Source organism: Neomonachus schauinslandi, chromosome 8 (assembly GCF_002201575.2).
Source record: "Neomonachus schauinslandi chromosome 8, ASM220157v2, whole genome shotgun sequence".
NCBI classification, from domain to species: domain Eukaryota; kingdom Metazoa; phylum Chordata; class Mammalia; order Carnivora; family Phocidae; genus Neomonachus; species Neomonachus schauinslandi.
In genome coordinates, this window is record NC_058410.1 from 106,377,431 (window position 1) to 106,384,794 (window position 7,364).

A 7,364-nucleotide genomic window follows, 5' to 3' on the forward strand; every position below is an offset into this window, starting at 1 on the left:
TTGCCCTCCAGCTCTTCCGCTAGTAGTCGCCAGCATTCACTGAAGGCCTTGTTAACTCGCATACATGCTCTCCAATTTCCCACCACCACCACCACCACCAGGTGGGTGGGGATTTCCGGCCCCGCATCAGCGAGGATGAATCGGAGGCTGAGAGAGGCTGGCTATTCTCCCAGGTCACACAGCCGGCGAGTGGGCCGGGGGTCTGTGGGCCAAGCTCTGTCCCCTGCACCACCTTGTCCGCCCACCCGCATGCCCAGGGAACAAGGAGCAACCCGTTCTCTGTTAGGTGGGGTCAGAAAGGGTTCCGGTGGGGTTTTAGTAAGCGAGTGAGGTTATCCTTCAAAAAGTTTACCTCAGAAGAGAGTAGTTACTCTGATCATGCTGCTCACTCGGTACATTTTTGTTCTTGTTTTTGATTTACATTTTATTTCTATCAACAGGTACAACGTGGAAAAGGCCAGAAAGCAAGTATTTGTCTCTGCCCTATCCCAGTGCCGTGGGCCCCTTCCTTCCAGTGGCTTCAGCTGTGATGAATCCACCCTGAAGCATCCCCTGCCTTTAGAGCATTCTTGCCCGGCTTCCTGTGGTTTGATTCACTCACACGTACTTTTAAAGTCAATTAAACTCATCACATCAGAATCAAACTTTTTTTCTTTACCCAATTTAATCCAATTATTCTTTGAACTTGATTTCAAGTAACATTTTAAAAAGAAACTCCTCGCTTTAGAATACTTTTAGACTTAGAGAAAAATTGCAAAGACAATACAGAGTTCCCATATACTCCACACCCATATTCCTCTATAGTAGACATCTTAATTAGTATGGTATATTTGTTATCATTAATGAACTCATATTGATACATTATTATTAACTAAAGTCCATACTTTTTTCAGATTTACTAATATCCTTTTCCTTTTCCAGGATCCCATCTAGGATACTGAGTTACATCTAGTTGTCACGTCTCCTTAAGCTCCTCCTAGCTGTGACAGTTCCTCGTTTCCTTGTTTTGGATGACCTTGACAGTTTTGAGGAGTACTGGTCAGGTGTTTCTGTAGAATGTCCTCAGTTAGGACTTGTCTGGTGCTTTTCTCATGATTGGGCTTGAGTTAGCAGTTTATGAAGGAAGAATACAGAGATAAAGTACCATTTTCCTCACATCATATCAAGGGTACAAATCACCAACATAACTTATTGCTGTGGATATTGACCTTGATCATCTGGCTGAGGTGGTGTTTGTCAGTTTTCTCCACTTTAAAGATACTCCCCCCCACCCCCACCCCCTGCTCCAGCTCTTTCCATACTGTTCTCTTTGGAAGGAAGTCACTATGCAGAGCTTACACGGAAGGGCTGAGGAGCTATGTTCTCCCTCCTTGAGAGTGAAACATCTACATAATTATTTGGAATTCAATTTTGCATAGGAGATTTGTCTCCTCGTTCACATTTATTTATTCAACCATTTATTTATATCAGTATGGACTCATGGAGATTTATTTTATACTTCAAGTTATAATCCAAAATACTTTATTTCATTTCTCAAATTGTTCCATCTTTGGCCACTGGGATTCCTTTTAGTTGGCTCCTTTGGGGTTTTTTGAGCACTTCCTTACTTTCTGACACCACGAGATACTCTGGGCTCATCTTGTATATTTCCTGCCCCAGTCCCAGAATCAGCCTTTACTACAAGGAGCCCTGGGGTATAGAAACCAAGATCTGAGTGCTAGGTGTGCTTATCGGTATTGGGTTAGAGTTGCTTATAGACCCTCCCAGTTGACAAAGAAAGGAAATACATGTGTGTATACTAACCCATGTATATATACATTTCTATTAGTATTGCTTGTGTAAACATCTGTATCTATATTAAGCTATACATGGCCCCAACTCTATTACCACATGATCATTCTAGCCTTCTCCCCTTAACTTGTCTGTAACCTTTCATTCCAACAGCGAGAAACCTGGCTTCCACCATCTGCTATCCATTTCCTTAATTGCTCAACTCCAGTATACATGTATATTATGTCAGATTGCTAACCTGTATTTCTATGGGAAACAACCTGATCAACTAGAGTACAGTGCTTACATGCTGTTCCTTTGTCTTTGCTCTTATGGACTCCACTGATTTCCAGAGTGACTTAGCATCTTTCTTCCCATTCCCTTCAGTGAGGTGGTTTTAAAATTTTTGTAAAACAGTTAGATTCTTTTGTCATGTTCAACGTTCTGTCCTATGACCTCCCAATCTCCTAAGTGTTTTTTTGTTTGTTTGTCTGTTTGTTTGTTTAATGTGCATAGATTGAGGCTCACTCTTTGTACTGTTAAGTTCTGGGGGTTTTGACAATCACTGTGTCATGTATTCACCATTTCGGTATCACACAGGTAGTCCTACTACCCTGAAATACTTCTTGTGCTTTATCAGTTCAACTCTACCCCCCACCCTGATCAGTTTACCATCTCTATAGTTTCCCCTTTTCCAGAATGTCATATAACGGAATCATACAGTGTGTAGCTTTTTCACACTGGCTTCTTTCACTCAGCAATACTCATTTAAGATTCATGCATGTCTTTGTGTGCCTTGATAGCTCATTTCTTTTTATTGCTAAATACTATTAAACTGAGTCGATATACCATGGCTTATCTAGTCACCCATTAAATGACATCTTGGTTACTTTGGCAATGATATTTTTGTTAATTCTGAATCAATTGCTTCTATAAATACTTATGGGCTGGTTTTTGTGTGGATCTAAGTTGTAAAATCAGTTGAGGAAACACCTAGAAGTGCAATGGTTGGATCATATGATAAGAGTATTTTTGTTTTATAAGAAACTGCCAAACTCTTTTCCAAAGCAGCTGTACCATTTTGCATTTCTATCAGTGACGAATGAGAGTTCCTGTTGCTCCACATCTTCGCCGGCAACTGATATTGTCAAATTTTTTTTTTTTTTAATTTTAGCCATTTGATTAGGTATGCTATGATTTCTTGGTATTGTTTTAATTTGCATTTCCCTAATGACAAATGACATTGAGCTTCTTTTCATGTCTATTTCATACATTTAGATATCTCTCTTCTTTGATGTGCTGTCTATTCAGGTCTTTTGTCCCTTTTTAAATTGGGTCGTCAAATAACTTTTGATTGTTTTAAAACAAATCAAATCCACCTCTGAGAGAGGAGGGTCAAACTCAACTGAGCGCCGTCCACATTTTGGTAGGACACCTAAGAAATGTCTGTGGAATAACATTCCATGGAGACCTGGAACCCCAGAGCTAAAAGACCCTTCAGAGTTCTTTTATAGGAGAGGAAAATGGGATCTTGAGAGGGAGAGTGGTGGAGTGGTAGAGGCAGTTATTACTCACCACGGGCCCATGTGCTTCCCACCACTCCCCGGCCCCCTCACCATCAGATGGGAATACAAGAGTAGTCCTGGCCAGTAGGCTGTGAATGGAGATGTTGTCTGTCATTTCTGAGCTGAAGCATTAGAGAGCCAGTACATAGCTCTCCTGTTCTTTTCTGTCCCTGCGGGCACAACCGTGGAAGCCACGTGTTGAAATTTGATATATCCAACGTCCGGGGTCCCTAACCGGCTATGTGGAGCAGAGCCCCGGCCAATCTGCCTGGGCTAAAGTGTGTGAGCAAGACAGAAACCTTGGTGGCGTGGATCCACTGAGATTCACGGGTTCATCTGTTACTGCAGCACAGCCTGGTCTACCCTGACTCTCACAGCCAGTCACTGGGTCATGCTTTTGGCATAAGGCTTACATAACCAGAGTCCCCCAAACCTGGTGGTGTGCTGGCTCCGGGGAAATGTTGCTTAAAGGAGAGAGATCATCTGAATGAACTAACATCTCCTGAGACCTATTACACATCTGGCCCCATGTAGGCACTGAGCCGTCATTATCTCAGCTCTGTCCAGAAGGTCCAGCTCTCAGCTCAACTGCCTGGTCTTGCCATTCACCGGGCCTTATCTCCCCAGAGGACACGTGGGAGTTGACATATCACTGGAGCTAAATTTCCCAACAATAGAACAATCCTTGTGGGATACTAAGGTAGCTCTCCCCACCCTCAAGCCCTTAAAAGTCCCTATAAACCGCATAGCCCCCCGAAGTGTTACCTAAGAGGAAGCAAGTCTCAGAAGCTCTGTTGAATCTTCTGCTACATCTTTTTTTTTTTTTTCCACATTCAGAACTTGCTTTCTGCTAACCCCATCCTTTCCAGAAGTGGAAGACATTCCCATCCCATTTATTGTCCAGAAGACATGCACCCGCCAGCATTTAACACCCCTCTTCTCCAGCCCCACCCTGCCTGAAGCAAATTGCCCTGGGCTGAGCCTCTGATAGCAGGCCGTGGGCCCTGCTGAAACAGCCACACTCTCCCAGCCTTCTAATCACAATATCTGGGGGCAGGATGCAGCCGTTAGGGCAGGGAAAGAGCCTCTCTCTGTGTGAAGTGAAGTGATGTTCACAGGGCTCAAAATCAAGACCTTGACCTCATTAGTGCAATGTTCTGGTCAGTGGGCCTGTGGAAACGTGATGTTGTTAATTAAGCGCCGATTTCTTTAATCCCTGGTCTTGTGAAATGCATGCATTTGCCCTCCCCTCTTTTCTCCAGGGACTATGAACTCCTGGGGACACAGCAGGACGGTGGAGCAGGAGTGGGGGAAAGGACCAGCCTGGGGTCACCCAGACCTGGATTCAATTCACTTCCTGACTACTCTGACCCTGGGTAACCTTCCTGAGCCTGGGATTGGATAAAGATTACGAGCTTGGCACTGCGCCTGGCACGTAGGAAGCTCTCAGTAAATTATAGCCATTATTATCATACTGTTAATTATTGTTTTAGTCTATCAACTGAAGAATGATTTTCCATTGCTCCGTCTTGATTCTTCAGAGGCAGTAATTTGTAGACTGGCATTGTCCAAAAGAACTTTCTGCCACGATGGAAATGTTCAATATGGTAGTCCCTAGCCACGTGTGACTATCGAGCCCTTGAAAGGTGGCTAATACAGCTGAGGAACTGAGTGTTTAGCTGTATTGAATTTTAGTGCAAAGTTAAATGCAGAAGCTCCTGATTGAGGATGGTTCAACTTACAATTTTTTGACTTTATGATGCTGCAAAAGTGACACGCATTCAGGAGAAACTGTACTTGGAATTTTGAACTTGGATCTTTCCCCCAGGCTAGCAAGAAGTGGTAGAATATTCTCTCATGATGCTGGGCAGCGGCAGTCACAGCTCCCAGTCAGCCACGCAATCGCGAGGGCAAACAGCCCGTACACTTACAATGATTCTTCCCCATACGACCATTCTGTTTCTCACCTTCAGTATTCAATAGATTACACGAGATAGTCAACACTTTATTATCAGATAGGCTTTGTGTTAAATGATTTCACCCAATTGTAGGCTAGTGTAAGTGTTCTGAGCCCATCCTGAGCTATGATATTCAGGAGGTTAGGTGTATTAAATGCATTTTCAACTCGTAGTATTTCCCATTTACAGTGGGTTTGTCAGGTTGTAACCCCATAAGTCAGGGAAGATCTCTCGTCTCATGAGTTTAGTGGCTACTGTATTAGGCTCTTCAGGTGCAGAGGGCAAGAGCTAAGGCTCTGGGGTAGAATGCCTGGCTTCCCAACCTACTTCCTAGCTGTGAGACTTCGAACCAGTTCCTCGGCCACTCTGGGCCTCAGCTTCCTCATCTGTAAAATGTGGATATTATAGTAGAGGAGTTCTCCCCTTACCCGCGGTTTCGCTTTCTGCGGTTTCAGTTACCCGCAGTCAACCATGGCCCAGAAGCAGGTGATCCTCCCTCAGGCATGGGATCAGAAGGTCAACAGCAGCCTACCTCTGTGTCACAATGCCTGCGCCACTCCCCTCACTTCTTCTCATCATGTAGGCACGTTATCCTCTCACTCGTCACAAGAAGAAGGGTGAGTAAGTACGATAGGATATTTTGAGGGAGAGAGCACATTCATGTAACTTTTTGATAGCCGTATGTGGTTACATTGTTCTATTTTATTGTTAGTTATTGTTGTCCATTTCTTATTGTGCCTAATTTATAAATTAAACTTTATCATCGGTATGTACGTGTGGGAAGAAACATAGTGTATATAGGCTTCAGTGCTGTCCGTGGTTTCGGGCATCCACTGGGGGTCTTGGGAGGTATTCCCCCCTGGGTAAGGGGGGACTGCTATCCTGACGTCATAGGGCGGTTGTGAGGCTTAAATGGGTTAATCTATATAAAGCGCCCCATTTGGGAGGTGCTTAAGGAATGTTAGCTTTTATTATTGCTTATACCCCATGGACAAGACTGTGTCTGCCATCCTGAGGGCCTCTGTCTGCCCCTGCTCTGAATTTCTCATGGGCCCCAACCCAGGGCAGAGAAAACCAGCTCCGGCCAGGGAGGGAAGGGGACTCTGGAATGCCTACAGGAGGAGGTGGGTGGGCAATGCTCCTCTCCCCACAGTGGTGGTGGGCTTCTCGCCTTTCTCGAGTGGGTGTGGCCCGCAGGAAGCCGGCTCTGGTCCTGCCTGGGGCTCTGAGGGCAAGGCAGCCTGAGAAAGGCAGTTCAGGTGGGCTCAGGGGCAAGGGGCTTTCTCCATCCCAATCTCCCAGGCAGGGGAGCCATAGAAGCTGAACTGCGTGCCGTCTACGGCATCTCCCATCGTGGTCACGCTCTGGCCCACCTGCCAAACTCAGTCAGAAAAGACCAGAAGTCAGGAGGGCTCTCCCAGAAAGCTTCTAAGAAATGGAAGATCTGGGTCTGGTGCCAGAGCCCTGGAGCGGGGTCTTTGGAATTCCCCCTCCCTTCTCACCCCGATGAGGAACTGAATGCCTCCATTTCAGGGAATGGGTGCAAGCCTGTGTCCTTTCCCCTCAATTTCATCCTCTGCAGGGGTGCAAGGGCCACTTGGGGATTTCCGGATCCCGGGACTTCTTGGTGCTGCCAGAGGCAGAGCCTCAAATTCCCCCAAAGAATTCATCAGCATCAGAAGCCACGGACCTCACCCCCCGCCTGCCCCCCGAAGGGCTCACAGTCCCTGCCTTCATCCCAGCTCACTCTTCACCTGTCCCACACTCAGTAGGAAATGGAAGGGTCTGCAGGCACCGTCCAAGTCTCCTCTGGGAGGTGGCCCGAGAGAATCCCTCCTCCTTCCTCCCCAGGGTCTGGGACTCCTGCTTCTGCCCCCAGAAGCAATCCACACTTCGGAGCCCCAGAGAAATGCCACAGTCCCATGGAACACAGTCTTCAAAGACAGGGCATGGGGCAGGGGCCATCTTTGTTCCACTTTCCCTGATTTCAGGTAAGAGACAGCAGGAGGCACCCAGGTTAGACTCCAGGAAGGACTTCCTGGTGCGGGAAATATGAGATAGTGGGTGGTAG

At 46.1% G+C, this 7,364-nt stretch overlaps 1 long non-coding RNA gene across 1 annotated transcript; it reads right to left on the reverse strand.

Moving 5' to 3' along the window:
- Positions 1-897: 897 nt before the first annotated feature.
- LOC110582188 lies at positions 898-5,881 on the reverse strand. The gene is made up of 3 exons (XR_002480429.1): positions 5,722-5,881; positions 3,346-3,505; positions 898-1,100 (listed from the first exon to the last, which is right to left on the reverse strand). It is a non-coding gene; the product is annotated as an uncharacterized LOC110582188 (long non-coding RNA).
- Positions 5,882-7,364: the final 1,483 nt, after the last annotated feature.